This window comes from Lagenorhynchus albirostris, chromosome 17, assembly GCF_949774975.1.
Source record: "Lagenorhynchus albirostris chromosome 17, mLagAlb1.1, whole genome shotgun sequence".
Lineage (NCBI taxonomy): Eukaryota > Metazoa > Chordata > Mammalia > Artiodactyla > Delphinidae > Lagenorhynchus > Lagenorhynchus albirostris.
This window is the reverse complement of record NC_083111.1, coordinates 63,136,365-63,151,635: the sequence shown is the minus strand read 5'-3', so window position 1 is coordinate 63,151,635 and position 15,271 is coordinate 63,136,365.

Here is a 15,271-nt window from a genome sequence, read left to right as displayed (position 1 = left end):
TGACATCATCCCAATCTATCAGAGAGGGTTTAATGTTGAATATCAGAATGGAAGTTGTTGAAGCCTCTACCACCTAGGTATCCAAAAGTTCCTTAACCTCTATGCAAACTTTGCCGTCTAATCACAGGAATGTCTTTGCCACAACGAAGAGTTTCAGGAGGGGGTTTCAGTAAATACCCCAAAATGATTCCAATTAACTCTTGCCTTACCTTTACATATTTAAGAGAGGCATTTTGAATGATTCTTTGTGGAACCAAGAAGTCAAAAGGATATATCATCAACATATTTTACACAGCGAAACCAAGAACTTATTCATGTTTTCCTATCAAGGCAACTTGATATAACAGTGTCCCAGGCTACTGAAAAAGTTGAAAGCCTTGTGTGATACAAATATTTAGATAAGCCTTCTGTAGGGAAATAGGACTTTGCCCTGACATTTGAATACTGAATGGATCTAAGAAAGAAGTCTAAGAAATCATATAGGAATAATAACTTTATGAACATCTGACTTGTGAATCTCTACTCAAGCTACATTTCAGTTTATTTTCAGAGAAAGGGAGAAAAATGTCTTATATTAGAATGTATAATAGGGGGAGAAACAGACAAAGACGAGGTGGCAGAGCTCTGAGTCCAAGAAGGATAAAAAAGCCAAACTACATGCTGACACTAATTTCAGGGTTGGTCTGTGGCTGATGTGAAAATGTTGAAGCCAATGGACTAAAGAAAGAACTGCCATGAAGTTAGAGGTTATCGGGACAGCTGCAGTAGAGTTGAGTAGCCAAAGGCAGAGGGGTTCAAGTCCAGTGGCTTTGGTGTCATCAAGGATGGCAGTGAGAATTCTATGGCTTTGACCTCAGTGATAGCTGTGGTGGTGTTCTGATTACATTTTATCTCTTTTTATTCCACGTGGAACATCATTTCCCAGCTCTCCTGTTAATTCTGTGAGCTGCTAATTTTCTTCCAAGAAATCGCTGTTTTTGCTTAAGTTATTCAGTGTTATTTTCTGTCATTTGTAAACAAGAACTTGACTAGTGCAGATACTGGTACCTGTAGTATATGCAGGCGTATCTCAGGAAAATGTGAGAAATACGAGGCTACTTGAATCAGTTAGAATGGAAAGCAATGGAAGTGCAGCTCAGTTTCAGGCTTGACAATCCAGAAGCTCATGGCACACAGTTGAGAGTCTGCTAATGAAGCTATCACCCCTGTCAGTCTGGAATAAAATGCATATATAAGGCAAGGATTTGGTGGACTGAGTCGTTTAATGCCCTAGAATGGAATAAAGACTCCTAGGATCTAGGAGCTATTGGTTGGGGTGTGTATTACTTGGGGTGTCAACAGGAAAGTGATGGTACAATCAAATGGGGTGTTTGAGGAAAGTTTAACAAAGGGTTTATTTACAATACTGTGAGCAGGGCTAAGGGAAATCAACAAAAGATGGTGAAGCAGCTTAGGGATTTGAACTGCAAGATCCCTTACTGCTCCCTATGCCTGAAAGAGCAAGGGCAAGGAGTAGTTAGCAGAACCTAGAGACAGCTGTAGTTGCAGCTGTAGCTGTATAATGAGGCTTTCCGACAGGAACTATGGACTTTGGTAAAAGAATCCAGCCACTGCTATCTCATGGCCTGGCAGTCTGGGGACCAGGAAATAAATTTCCCCTTATCTTTTTCAATCTGATTCTCCCCCTCACGCATCCCATTGGCTGGACTCAACCTGAAGCTGGAAGGTTAATTTCACCTTGTTCATGCAGTACATGGAGATCACTCTTTTGGGGCAAAAAGCAAGGAAAAAAATAATGGAGTGTAGGTCAGGGTGGGAAAATGGAGACTATTTTTCACAGGGCAGCTACTTCTAATGACACTAGATAGCTTTCAAGAGATTGACCAACTCAAATTCCTACAACATTCTTGGCTCAAGGAATGGCCTGAAAGAGGTATTTTCTATGACTATGGAGAAAGAATATCTTATCTCTTGGAGGCTTAGGGCAGAGATGGCTCAAAACCAAACAAATAGTTTGGTTCTGGGCTTTGCCATATTACAGAATCAGTTCAATTCAAAGTTTTTTTAGACTTTTTCTAAAGTTAAGACAATGAAATAAGCGGTGCTGGGAAAACTGGACAGCTACATGTAAAAGAATGAAATTAGAACACTTCCTAACACCATACACAAAACTAAACTCAAAATGGATTAAAGACCTAAATGTAACGTCAGACACTATAAAACTCTTAGAGGAAAACATAGATAGCACACTCTATGACATAAATCACAGCAAGATCCTTTCTGACCCACCTCCTAGAGAAAGGGAAATAAAAACAAATATAAACAAATGGGACCTAATGAAACTTAAAAGCTTTTGCACAGCAAAGGAAACCATAAACAAAATGAAAAGACAACTCTTAGAATGGGAGAAAATATTTGCAAATGAATCAACTGATAAAGGATTAATCTCCAAAATATACAAGCAGCCCATGCAGCTCAATATCAAAATAACAAACAACCCAATCCAAAATTGGGCAGAAGGCCTACATAGACATTTCTCCAAAGAAGATTTACAGATTGCCAACAAACACATGAAAGGACGCTCAACATCACTAACCATTAGAGAAATGCAAATCAAAACTACAATGAGGATACCCTGAGAAAACCATAATTCAAAAAGAGACATGTACCGTAATGTTCATTGCAGCACTATTTACAATAGCCAGGACTTGGAGGCAATCTTACTGTCCATCAATAGATGAATGGATACAGAAGATGTGGTGCATATGTACGATTGAATATTACTCAGCCATAAAAAGGAATGAAGCTGAGTTATTTGTAGTGAGGGGGATGTACCTAGAGTCTGTCATACAGAGTGAAGTAAGTCAGAAAGAGAAAAACAAATACTGTATGCTAACATATATATATGGAATATATATTTTTAAAAAAATGGTTATGAAGGACCTATGAAGGGGCAGGGCAGGAATAAAGATGCAGACATAGAGAATGGACTTGAGGACACAGGGAGAGGGAAGGGTAAGCTGGGACAAAGTGAGAGAGTGGCATGGACATATATACACTACCAAATGTAAAACATACCTAGTGGGAAGCAGCTGCATAGCACAGGGAGATCAGCTCGGTGCTTTGTGACCACCCAGAGGGTTGTGATAAGGAGGGTGGGAGGGAGACGCAAGAGGGAGGGATTACGTGGATATGTGTATATGTACGGCAGATTCACTTTGTTATACAGCAGAAGCTAACACACCATTGTAGAGCAATTATAATCCAATAAAGATGTTTAAAAAAAAAAGACAATGAAATAGGATGAGACCCCATAAATTAGAATGGGACCATGTGAGAGAACTTAATGTCTACACTTGCAGCTGCAGTGAGCCTCCATGGCCAGTTGAAATAGCTCACCCCTTTCCAAGATTGCTGGAAGTCTTTGTAACCAACTCCCTAAGTCTTGCAGGGGAAAGGCAATTCTCCTGTTGTCCTTTCTCCACCAACCTCACTGACTCTCTGTCCATAAAAAAAAGTTTGCTCCTAGAAAATGTGGGTTGGGGACATTTAAAAAATTAAATCTGAGAAGAGAAATTTTGTACTCTAGAAATATTTCAAGAATTTACTAATTTATGGGAACAAAAATCTGAGCTATGTGTTCAGGAATGGATTCTGAGGGTGTTGGATTAAGGATGGAAGGAGATCATTTTATTTCAGGCCCAATTTATTGATATTGGTCTCTTTTCAGGTTATTTTGGATTCATTTGTACACATTTGAACATCTGGGAGTGGTTCTAATTGTTTTTTCACTTGGCTGACTGAAATCTGGACCTACATGAAAAAGATGCCAATTTCATTGTAGAGACAGAAACCAAAGACTTTTGAGATAGGAGGGTTGAAATGGATTAATTATGACTCACCCACTCATTGCTTAACCATGGTCTTCCAAATGGCCCGCTTTGCAGCTTAACTCTGCCCTTTGTCTACGCCACTTCCTTCCCCACCTTTCCAGAGGCGTTGATCCCAAGGGCTCTCCTAAATAAATATCCTGAAATTTAAATGCCACCTCAGAGTCTTCTTCCCAAAAAACCCAATCTGAAACATCAGCTATAGCCTCACCTCAATTAAAAAATGAGGAATATAGCCTCAACCCATATTTCGTTCCTTGGTGTGTGTGTATGTGCATATACTTTCCTTCCTTTCTGCTTTTTCTATCCCATTTTATATGGACGTACATGTCATGTATTATTGGGGAATGACTTTTAGTTTAGTCAAAGTGGAAGAATATCAGGAAGGAGCAAGGTCCTGAAACTGGGGCTCGCTACAGTACCAGACGAGACATTGTTTTGCTCCCATCAGAAGACTGAGAGTTTGGTTGTCCTGGGGAGCATTTCATTGTGTTTAGACAGGAGCAATGCTTTTGAAAATGTTACGAAGCAAAAAAGGATCTAGGGAGATGTTAGCCAGAATGGAGGACTGTGGTGTATGTTAGTCATTTTGGCTCCCTAGAACTTAAAATGTCCTTTGTATTTTGGGGAAAGTCCTAAGAGAGGTGGGAGGCTATTTTCCCACAAAACTGAAAGGGAAGGGCTATTCTCTCCTTAGCTTTGCTCTAGTCGCTGGGCATTTTTATGTGACCCATGTGTAGCCAATCAGATTCTCCAGCATCCAACTTTGAATGCTGAGGAAACTATGCAAGCAAGTAACATGGTCAGTTCACAATTATTCCTGCAGGCTGTGGCAGATTCATGAGTCCAGTGTCACTATAGCAAGAATTTGGGGGCTGAGGGATATTCTATGTAGAGCAGTGGCAATATAGGCAGACTATCTCTAGGCCGTTTCCCTTGGTTCTTGCCATACCTGGTTCTCTCATCTTCTTGCCATTTCTGTAAGGTGTCCAACACCTGTGCAGTCAATTCCTTTTCTGTGTCAGCCAGAATCTGTCTCTGTAATTTGCATCCCAAACTCTAACTAGTATCTGAATAACCCAGGGCACTCATAAGTCCTAGGAGCACAGATACCTAATGGAGTTGAGGAGTTCAGGCCCTTGACCTTCACGGCAAATCAGTGCAAAGTAGATGGAAATAGGGGAAAACAAGCACGTCTCCACTACTGACATCCTTGGATGAAACAACTTTCCTGTTCTTTGCCCTAAGCAGCCTGGGTCTGTACAGTGAAGGAAATGACTCTGCGATAGCCCAGCAAATATAAGCAAGAGGGACCTACTGGCCTTGACTCTGTTCCTTGTGCTCTTTGCTCTCTGTTTTCCATGATTATCTATGACACTAGGGCATTTTGCATTGGCAGGGATACATCTCAGATACTCCCACTGCCTAAAAATGAACAAAACGCTGAACTTATTTATAAGTGGTTACCAGCAAATTGAAGAATAGCTGTTTCATGGACTTGGACTGATCTCTGAGCAAGTGGCCCGGGGCCATCTTAAAGGTCCCCTTTCTAGTTCTGTAGCAGCTAAAAAACTGGCAGGAACAAAGAAATGTGTTGGATCCTGCAGTCAGAAACTTTAGAGCCGTAGACCTTCTCCCATCAGAGCGGTCCCCTAATTCATTCATTCAGATGCTTTCTCAAAGCTCTATGCCTGACCTGTGGCTACCATAACAATGGCAAGAAAAGAGGTTGCTTGGTAAACCCGGTCAAGCTGCAAGGCAACCACAAGCTGTTACAGATTTCTTCTTGACTCCTCTTATGACATTCTCATTGCAACAAGTAAGTAATAAATCTCCTCTTATTTAAATGGCAGATGTTAGAGAGCATTATATTTGTTTAGGTAAACCTATAAAGGGGGAAGTTAACTCATAGCATCTGGAAAGTAAGGCAGAGGTTAATCCCTTAGGATTGAGGAAGGGACTGAGAAAGGAAGTCTGAGCAGTAAAGACCACCCTAGGGACCAAGAATTAACAGAGCAGAGCTCTCCTTGTAGTCTGAATTTGGGGCACTGTTAGCAAAATACCAACGTTCCCTTCTGCGATGGACTGAATGTTTGTGCCCCCTTCACCGCCCTTTCCAGATTCACATGTTGAAACCCTCATCCCCAATGTGATGGTATGTGGAGGTGGGAAACTTGGAAGGTAATTAGGTCATGATGGTGGAGTCCTCACAAATGAGATTAGTGCCCTAGGCTTGAGAGACCTTGCTCTCTCTTTGCCATGTAAGGAGACAGCCAGAAGATGGCCACCTGCAAACCAGGAAAAGGGCTTTTACCAAGAATCAAATTAGCCAGCACCTCACTCTTGGATTTTCTAGCCTCTAGAACTGTAAGAAATAAATGTTTGTTAATTACATCGTCCAGTCTGTGTTATTCTGTTACAGCAGCCTGAGCAGACAAAGAGTAAGACAATTTCCAGCTAGGAAGGCAGCTGGTATCTCTTGGTGAGGTAGGAAATCATTCATTAGAGGAATGTAATTATAATAATGGCTTGGGCCTCATATACAACTAAGCTATAGTACTAATGCACCAGAAATTGAGAAAACATATAGTCTTTTTTTTTTCTTAACATTTTTATTGGAGTATATTTGCTTCACAATAGTATGCTAGTTTCTGCTCTATAACAAAATGAATCAGCTATACATACACATATATCCCCATATCTCCTCCCTCTTGCATCTCCCTCCCACCCTCCCTATCCCACCCCTCTAGGTGGTCACAAAGCACCGAGCTGATCTCCCTGTGCTATGTGGCTGCTTCCCACTAGCTATCTATTTTACATTTGATAGTGTATATATGTCCATGCCACTCTCTCACTTCGTCCCAGCTTACCCTTCCCCCTCCCTGTGTCCTCAAGTCCATGCTCTAGTAGGTCTGTGTCTTTATTCCCATCCTGCCCCTAGGTTCTTCATGACCAATTTTTTTTTTTTTTTTAGATTCCATATATATGTGTTAGCATACGGTATTTGTTTTTCTCTTTCTGACTTGCCTCACTCTCTATGACAGACTCTAGGTCCATCCACCTCACTACAAATAACTCAATTTCAGAAAACATATAGTCTTAAGAGAGTTTTAGACAGAACCTCCATCATATTACTTGTGAAAATTTATTGAGCACCTGCTATACGCCAGCCACGGCACATACATTTTCTCATTTTATTCTCTCAGCAGCTCTGTGGTAGTTTTTATTGTGTTCATTTTACAGATGAGGCTCAGAGAAGATAAAGTCACCCTTCAAAGTCTCTTTCTCTGTGTGCCAGGAAGTCAGAATCCAGTTTTATCTGATTCTGAAGGCCAGGCTGTTTTTACTGTTTTGACTAGAGTTAGAACAAGTCAGTCATAAAACATCTGCCCACAAGATAGGCATGTTTGTCTGCTTAGGGCTCATCCCTGTCTTTCTGAGGTTAACAACAACCAGCATGTTTTTTTTTTGTTGTTTTTTTTTTAAACCACATGTCCCTGGGTACCACTGACAGATTCAGAACCCCAGGCTGCCCTGAAATTTGATCCTAGCCAGTGTGGGATCTTTCATATTCTTCTGTTCTTTGGCCTCACGGTTTACATAAAGCACAACATCAATCCAGTTTAGCCTGGAACGAGTTCTAAAAGAAAGCACATTACTTTACATGCACAGGGAAGAGAAGATAAGTGAGTTAGGTTTGAAACAAACTTTGTTTGTGAAAGTGCTTTGTTTTGTCACAAGGGCCTTGGTCACGTGGTACTTTAAAAGAACCCAAACAACCAAACCACCAAAATGAAGAGCGGTTTAAAAGACATACGGTTTGAATCACCCCCGTTCCATAGAGTAACAGAAATAGGAGCTGAAAATGACCTGCTTGGCCATCCTGCCCTTCCGGAGTCAGTACAGATGGTTCCCTGTAGACAAGGCAGCCTGAGTTAGTCCTGTTGGGTTTGATGAGCTAAGTGTTGGGGGAATCTCATTTTCTTCCTCTATGAGTTGGCCACCTAACTGTTCTTACTGCTTGGAAATTGTCCTGACCCCAAGCCAAAGCTTGCCTTTGCTGCATTTCATCTCATTGTTCCTCCATTATACTCATGGGCCTCTGACTCATTCTTTTGTTTCTAGAAGTTTCCATGCTTTCCAGAGGCTGGCATGGCACTCTCAGGGAGTTTCCCCAGGGCCTTGGCTTCTCCAGATGGACATCAGCTCTTTACCTTCTCCCAATATAGGGAAACTCCAGTATGAAACCCGGAGACTGTTTGCACACAAGTGGGCTTGGGAGGTGGTGGTGAGCTTAACCGAGTGTCCCCCAGGTCTTCTCCTCATAACCAGTGTTTCTTTTTAATTTTTTAAAAAATTTATTTATTTAAAAAAAATTTTTTTTTTTGGCTGCCTTGGGTCTTCATTTCTGCGTGCGAACTTTCTCTGGTTGTGGCGAGCGGGGGCTGCTCTTCATCGCAGTGCACGGGCTTCTCACTGCGGTGGCTTCTCTTGTTGTGGCGCATGGGCTCTAGGCGTGTGGGCTTCAGTAGTTGTGGTGCACGGGCTCAGTAATTGTGGCTCGCGGGCTCTAGAGCGCAGGCTCAGTAGTTGTGACACACGGGCTTAGTTGCTCCATCACAAGTGGGATCTTCCCAGATCAGGGCTTGAACCCGTGTCCCCTGCATTGGCAGGCGGATTCTTAAACTCATAACTAGTGTTTCTTAAAAGTTGCTATTAATATATCTTTAATGACAGAGTAATGTGAACGCATATCTCAGAGGGATCTACCCGAAGTGGCTTGTGATTTCTTCAACATGGCTTATTTTGTCTTAAATATTCATATCTTACCTGCATCTGTGCTTGCTTTCATAACAAATATTTTAAACACTAACCAATTAAAATATTCCACTTTGCACCCTCCCCCAACCTGTAATCCCAGCCCTGCAAAATCCTCAGGTAAAATTGTCATTGTAAGAATGTGCTTATTCTAAGTCTGTGACCTCAGATACCCTCAGACATGTTATATTAATGAGAATATAAATGCCCGTTTGAGAAGCATGACTCTAAGAAGTACAAAGTGCCTATCAGGGTCAGGTGAGGAATGCAGGATCTAAAATAAAGTAGGGGTCAGAGAGCGTGTAGCTCATAGAAAATGGGTGTGTTCTGTTTTGGGGTAGACTACAGTATGAATCCTGATCTCTGAGAGTCGGTTCATGTTATTTAACATCTATAATATTCAGCTTCTGCGTTGGTAAAAATGAGGATAACAGTCTTTGTGAGGTTTTAAAGAGAGAATATTTATGAAAACCCTTAGCACAGGCTTAGTATAGTTGGCAGTAAATAGATTTACTTGCCTTTCCTTTGTTTGGGGGAGGGCTCTGGAGGAGTAGATAAAGAGATGAAAGCTATTCAAGTCTCTTTCTGGGTCATTTCTCTTCTTAGCATCGCCCTCTCCGGCCCCACTCATTTTCTGCAACAGGAAGCTTTCAACTCAAAGACTCTCAGCCTTGCCTTGGGGCCTGAGCCAGTTCTGGCCAAATGTGACCATATTTTAAGGGTCCTCCTCTTACCACTGGAAAGAACCTGGAATGAGTCTTGTTGCCAGTTTTGTGTTGGGGATGGGCCATGGGTGTCTGCCCATTCTCTGAGCTTCAGTTCTCTCTAATCTCTGTTTTCTGACCGTGACTCGGCCTTGGTTTCCTGAGTGCATTTCCATTATGCTGAGACTGAGGCCTTCTGTCAACAGTACATCTATCCAGCTGGACCCAACATCTGCATCACTCTAACTCCTTCTCACGAATGCTGAGCCCAAGTGATGGAATAGTCTTTAGTGTTTTTCTGTTTTGTTTCATCAGTCCATTGTCTGCCCCCATCATATGTTTCTGGGGGCCTAACATCTGCATAACCCTTATTTACCCCTTCTCATGAGTGCAGAGTTAAATTGATGGGTCAGTGCTTTGCATGGCCTATCTATCTATCTATCGATCGATCGATCTATCATTTATCTCTATCTATAATTTTTAAAAAAATCAGTCCAGTGTCTGAAGTCCCTCTGAGATTCTGATGTCTGAGGATAGTTTTGTTCACAAGTTGAGGTGGGAGACGGGTCCTTACCTCTGGCTAAGGATGCCTGCAAAGCCAGACGCTTCCTCACCTTCAGCCCCTGCAGCTAGAATGCGAGCACCTGCCTAGACTTGGCCAAACGGATGCTTCTGCTGAGTCTCTGAACTTGGAGCCAGTGACGGAGAGTAGCAGGGAACACTCAGAATTCATTCCAGAGGCAGAGGTAGTGGCACCCATGCGCACTGGCAACAGAAGAGGCACCCAATGCACACTGCTCCTATGAGAGGACCTCGGCTGAGATTCTAGACTCCCACCTTCTCTTTGCTATTCCTTTCCATTTTGGAGCTTGTTTCCTGGTACTTCCCATCAATTCCCTGAGCTAATCCATGCCCTTCCATAAATCCTTTTGTGCTTTAGTTAACCACAGTTTTGGTTATTTGCATCCAAGAACCTTGACTCAACAAACCCTTTAATCTGGCCCCATCAACCTGAATCATCCTGCTGCCACCTGCTGGATAGTTGTTTCATTTTTGTAAGCTTGGGTGACGCCATGACTTCCAGGAAGCAGAAACTGTACTATTCTTTGCAGTGAGTACTCTGTGTGTTCCCCAAATCTCTCACCCACGAAGGACTTGTTTCCCCAGATGCTGGGAGTAACCTTTAGCTGTCAGTTCCCTCAGTGGCTGCCCATCAGTAGAGAGATGCCTTGCTCAAGGCCAGAGCCCAGCATGGTTCCCATCCACTGACTGGTGGATGTGGCCGTCTCAACCCAACTGGGGGCAACTCTGAAGAGCCCATCTAGCTCCAGAGCCCTCTATGTCGTTTGCTGAGGCCAACACTGAACATGAATTGGAGCTTGACTCCCCCCTCTGCCCAATCCTGCATCCATCCTCTCCCTTTATCAGGTGTTGATCTTAATAAACTCCTCATAAATCCTCCTGCATGTTGATCTCCACCTCAGAGTCTGCTTGCTGGGAAACACGATCTGTAATAACCTTTAGGTAACTGAATTGTCGGGACCTAGCCCAGCTGCTAAGAAATATAAGTGCCAATATATATCTATATATACTTTATAGATGGAAAGGCTGCCTTTCTTTTGCCTAAAATTGATCTCCACTTCTGCTCTGGATCCCATCTCTTTTCACCTCCTCTTGCTTCTCTAAAGACCTTTCTTCTCCTTCTTTCCCAAGTTTCTTATGTAACCCCAATTCTTAGACATGGGAGTATCTCAAGGCTTTGTCTTGGGCTTTCTTCTCTAGGTGAGGTCAACCACCAACATGGATTGGAGGCTCCGAAGGGCAGTTGACAAGTCTGTTTGTCTGTTACATTCCCAACACCTGTCACCGTGCTTGGCACTTAGCAGGCATTCAATGCATACTAGTTTATTGACTGAAAATCCATGTCTTCTACATTTTTCTGTTGGGGAAAAGAGTTAAACCGGGAGCAACATGGAAGAAGTTTTGAAGAGAAGGTTTATGCTAAGGCTCCTAGATGACCCTTGTTTTATTTTTGTGGTATATTCTAGCATTGTTGTTTCTTAGAGCCTTTCCTCAGTCATCGCTTGCCTCCTGACTTTTATTTTCACTCACATTTAAGTGCAAATAATCGGTGTGGCTGAAGTGTTATTCTCAAAGGGAAAAGCTGTTTTAACAGATACCAGTAATACAAAGTAGAGGTGTAATGAATAGTAATTATAACCATTTTAATGTTAACTGTGCTTATTTTGTTTGGCTTTGCAAAGGAGAACCACCTACATGATCTCCTTGATATATACGGTCTTATTATTTCCAATTTATAATGGATGGAACTGAAACTCAGGGAATGTAACCTTCCCACCCCAAAATACGCAGCTAGTAAATGAAGAACCAGGAGTTGAATTCTTTTTTGTTTAGTTGTAAATGGCATGCTCTATTTTTTATTTGATGTTGTTGAAGTTAAAACCTCGAATTTCAGGCTCCTTTGGTTTGCCAGGTAGGGGGGAGGATTGGTCCAGTTCTAGCTGATGCCTCTTGTTGGTAAGACCTGACCTGTTTACTGAATCTGAACCCTAGTTCCTTTCTGGGATGGAAGAGAAAAGGTCCTCTCTTCTCGGAAGAGAAAAGGTCCTCAGTCCCTCTGTCTAGCTGTCTAACCTTTTCTGAAAGGACTCCTGGATGAAATAGAAGCCCATATTCATTTGGAGGGTACGTCCAATTCACAGGCTTTAGGGACAACATCTGTCATGTGAATCCAACCGTCAACTAAGGGAGAAATAGCACGACCAAATAACACAAAGCTTTTAGGCTTTTATGTGCTACCTCTACAGATTCAAATTTGAAAAATTTAACCAACTTCTGTGATTGCAAAAGTCCCACAATGAAGCTATTTCTTTAAAGTGGAGGAAGGCGAGAGGAGTGAGTCCTTCTTAAGAGAAGAAGCAAACTGCACCCTGATAGTGATCTGGCCCCAGGCTCAAAACTCATTTATTTCTCTCCAGAGCATGGTCTTACCCAAAGAGCCCTTCATGCCGGAATGCCAGCTGTGACTATGCTACACTTTTCTTTTGGAAACAAATCTTCCTTTCCAGCAAGCCTCATGTGCCAACCATGTTCTTGGCACACCGTGTGATCACAGCTCAGACATTTTAACCTGCCTGAAAACTACTGTGGATGGATTTTCCGGGAAGGCTAACCTAGACTTGAAAACGATGTTTGATCTTAAGGAATACTTTCTTTTTTCTTTTTGCCCACTGTCATGCACAAAATATAACTCAATAATCTGCTGAGCTGTGTGTGTGTTGTGTGTGTGTGGTGTTTGGGGACTGGAAAAGCAATTTCAACTTATTGATGGGGAAGCAAAGCGCCTGAAAGGTTTTGCCCTGGTCTGATTATTCACAGATGTGATAGGCAAACTCATTATTGATAATGTGGAAGAATTGGCAAAGCATTAGGCAAGAAAATGCAATAGTCAGTATAGACGCCTGAGGAGGTCCCGATAATACTTCCTGGACATCTGTGCTCCCCGCTCCCTCGTTCATCATCTGAAAATCACCCTTACCCAGATTTTTAACCATTTCAGTGGAGCTGCTTGAGTTGTTCCTGTTGCTTGCCTTACCTCTTTATAGCTAATATCTCTTTAGTGCTCACTGCCTGCTGGGCACCGTGTTAAGTGATTTATGGGGATAGCTTTGCCAAGCCTTACAACCCTGAGAGGTGGGTATTAATTATCATCTCCATTTTACAGAGGAGGATGTAGAAGTATGTCTGGGTTAAGAAATGTGTCCAATGTCCCAGAACTCGTAAGACTCAAAGGTTGTATTCAAACCCAGAAGTGTCTGGCTCCAGAGACCACGCTTCTAACCATTAAACCAAACTGTCTTTACCAAGAAGCTTGCTGAGGAGAACTTTCCAAATGATCTCCAAGTTCCAGCTGTGCAGCAGTGACCTCCATGCCTCTCAGGAGAGCTGGATAGGTCTCCCTCTTCTTTTGAGACTAAACGTAGGGTGAAGCTTAGTGAACTGGGAAGCCAAAAGGAACATGACTTTAACCAATGCAGACTTTCCCTCCCTCTGAATGGTGTGGCTGGCTAAAGGCTATTATGTTTATTAGCAGTGGAGACAAGGGTCTGCTTTGCTGAAGAGTTTTACAACGTACAAAGAACTGTGTCTGTGGTCTACTTCTGAGAAAAGCAAACGCCAGGCAACAGGATATGAGTGAATAAAATAGAAAATCGGGTGTAGAGCACGTCCCAGCTCTTCTGATGCCCTCTGTGGGGGTCATCACCAAGAAAAACCATCATGGTCTTTTGATGGTCTGGGTTTCTTTGCTTTCTTGTAGTGGAGTGCTTTCATTAAGGTGCTTTAGAAAATGCCAGAGTTTTCTCAGTCACAAAACGTAGGGAGGGAAATACAACTTGGACATTTTTTAAAGATCTGACCTATGCAGATGGTGTGTGTGGGGGGATACTTTTTAGGGTGTTTTGGTTGCACGAAGCAGAAAAATAAACTCAAACAGATGTACTCAACAAAGAAAATGTATTGATTTACATAACTATAAATCCAGTGTTACTGTGTACTTCAGGCTAGGTTTGATCCAGTGGCTCAACGATGGAACCAAGGCGTCAGTTTCTTTCTGTTGTTCTGCTTTGCCTTCCAAGGGCTTAATGTCATTATAAAGTCCCCTCATGGTTTAAGATGCCTGCTGGCAGCAACTCAAGCTAATGTCTTCTTGTTTACATCCCAGAGAGAGAGGAAATCTCTTCACTATCACACTGAAGTCCTTTGCCTGACTATGATCAACTTAGGCATGAATACATCCATGAATCACTGTTGTTGCCACGTGAATCAGAAGAGATTGACTCCAGCAGCTCCAGGAGCGGCTCCAGATTGGCTTCATCAATCAGCATAATTCCATCTCCCTTCCCATAGTGACTGGTTCAGGATTGGACATGCAGCTGGTACCTAAGCCAAGCTGGAGATGGGTATCCTTGGCAACAGTGGTTGTTTTGTGATGGATGAGGACAGGTCCAGTGGATGCTGGACATGCTGCTACACCTTCCACTTCAGGAGGCAAGATCAAAATACAGTCATCCAGTCAGTGCTATTAATTTTTTGGTCATCAAGAGAAATGTTTATATGTGAGAAAGTTGGTTACGTTCTTTTAAACCAATTGAATCCTATTTGCATGCTGATGCTTCCCCTACTTATGAAAATAGATTCGCATTTCTTCCCTCATGTTCCGTATAACATCAAAGCAGGTAATGTAAGCTGGTAGAGTCACTGTTACTGATCAAAAAATTTCAGGAGGAGCTCTAGATTTGGGGATGTGTCTTGTTTTTCCTCTAAATTTTTCTTGCTAAATTTCTCTTTCTCTTGTTAAAAAAAAAAACAAAAACACCCTACAGAAAATGCTCCTACCACATTCAATGCATCAATCCAAAGTTATGTAAATATTAATACATCTCTTCTCCATCCCAATTACTCCAGAGATAATGTTAACACTTCAACGTTTTCTACACTTTTTTTCTTGTTTATAGACAAAGAGTACAAACACATGTCTAGAGTTGTTCTGGCTGTGTCTTTTTATAAAAAGTGAGATTATATCATGCACATTACTCTACAAATGTCCTTTCTCGCTTAATAATACATCACTGATATATTTCCATATTAAGAGCTGTAGATATAACTTATTTTTCAGTAGACCCTAAATATGAATACACTTCAAAATTTTCCAACTATTGTATTATTCTATTCTACTATTGATGGACATTCACATTATTCTCTTTTCTTTGCTGTGGAAGACAATGCTATTTCACCTTATTTAACTCAGCAGAATAGGCTTTTTTTCACTAGACTAAA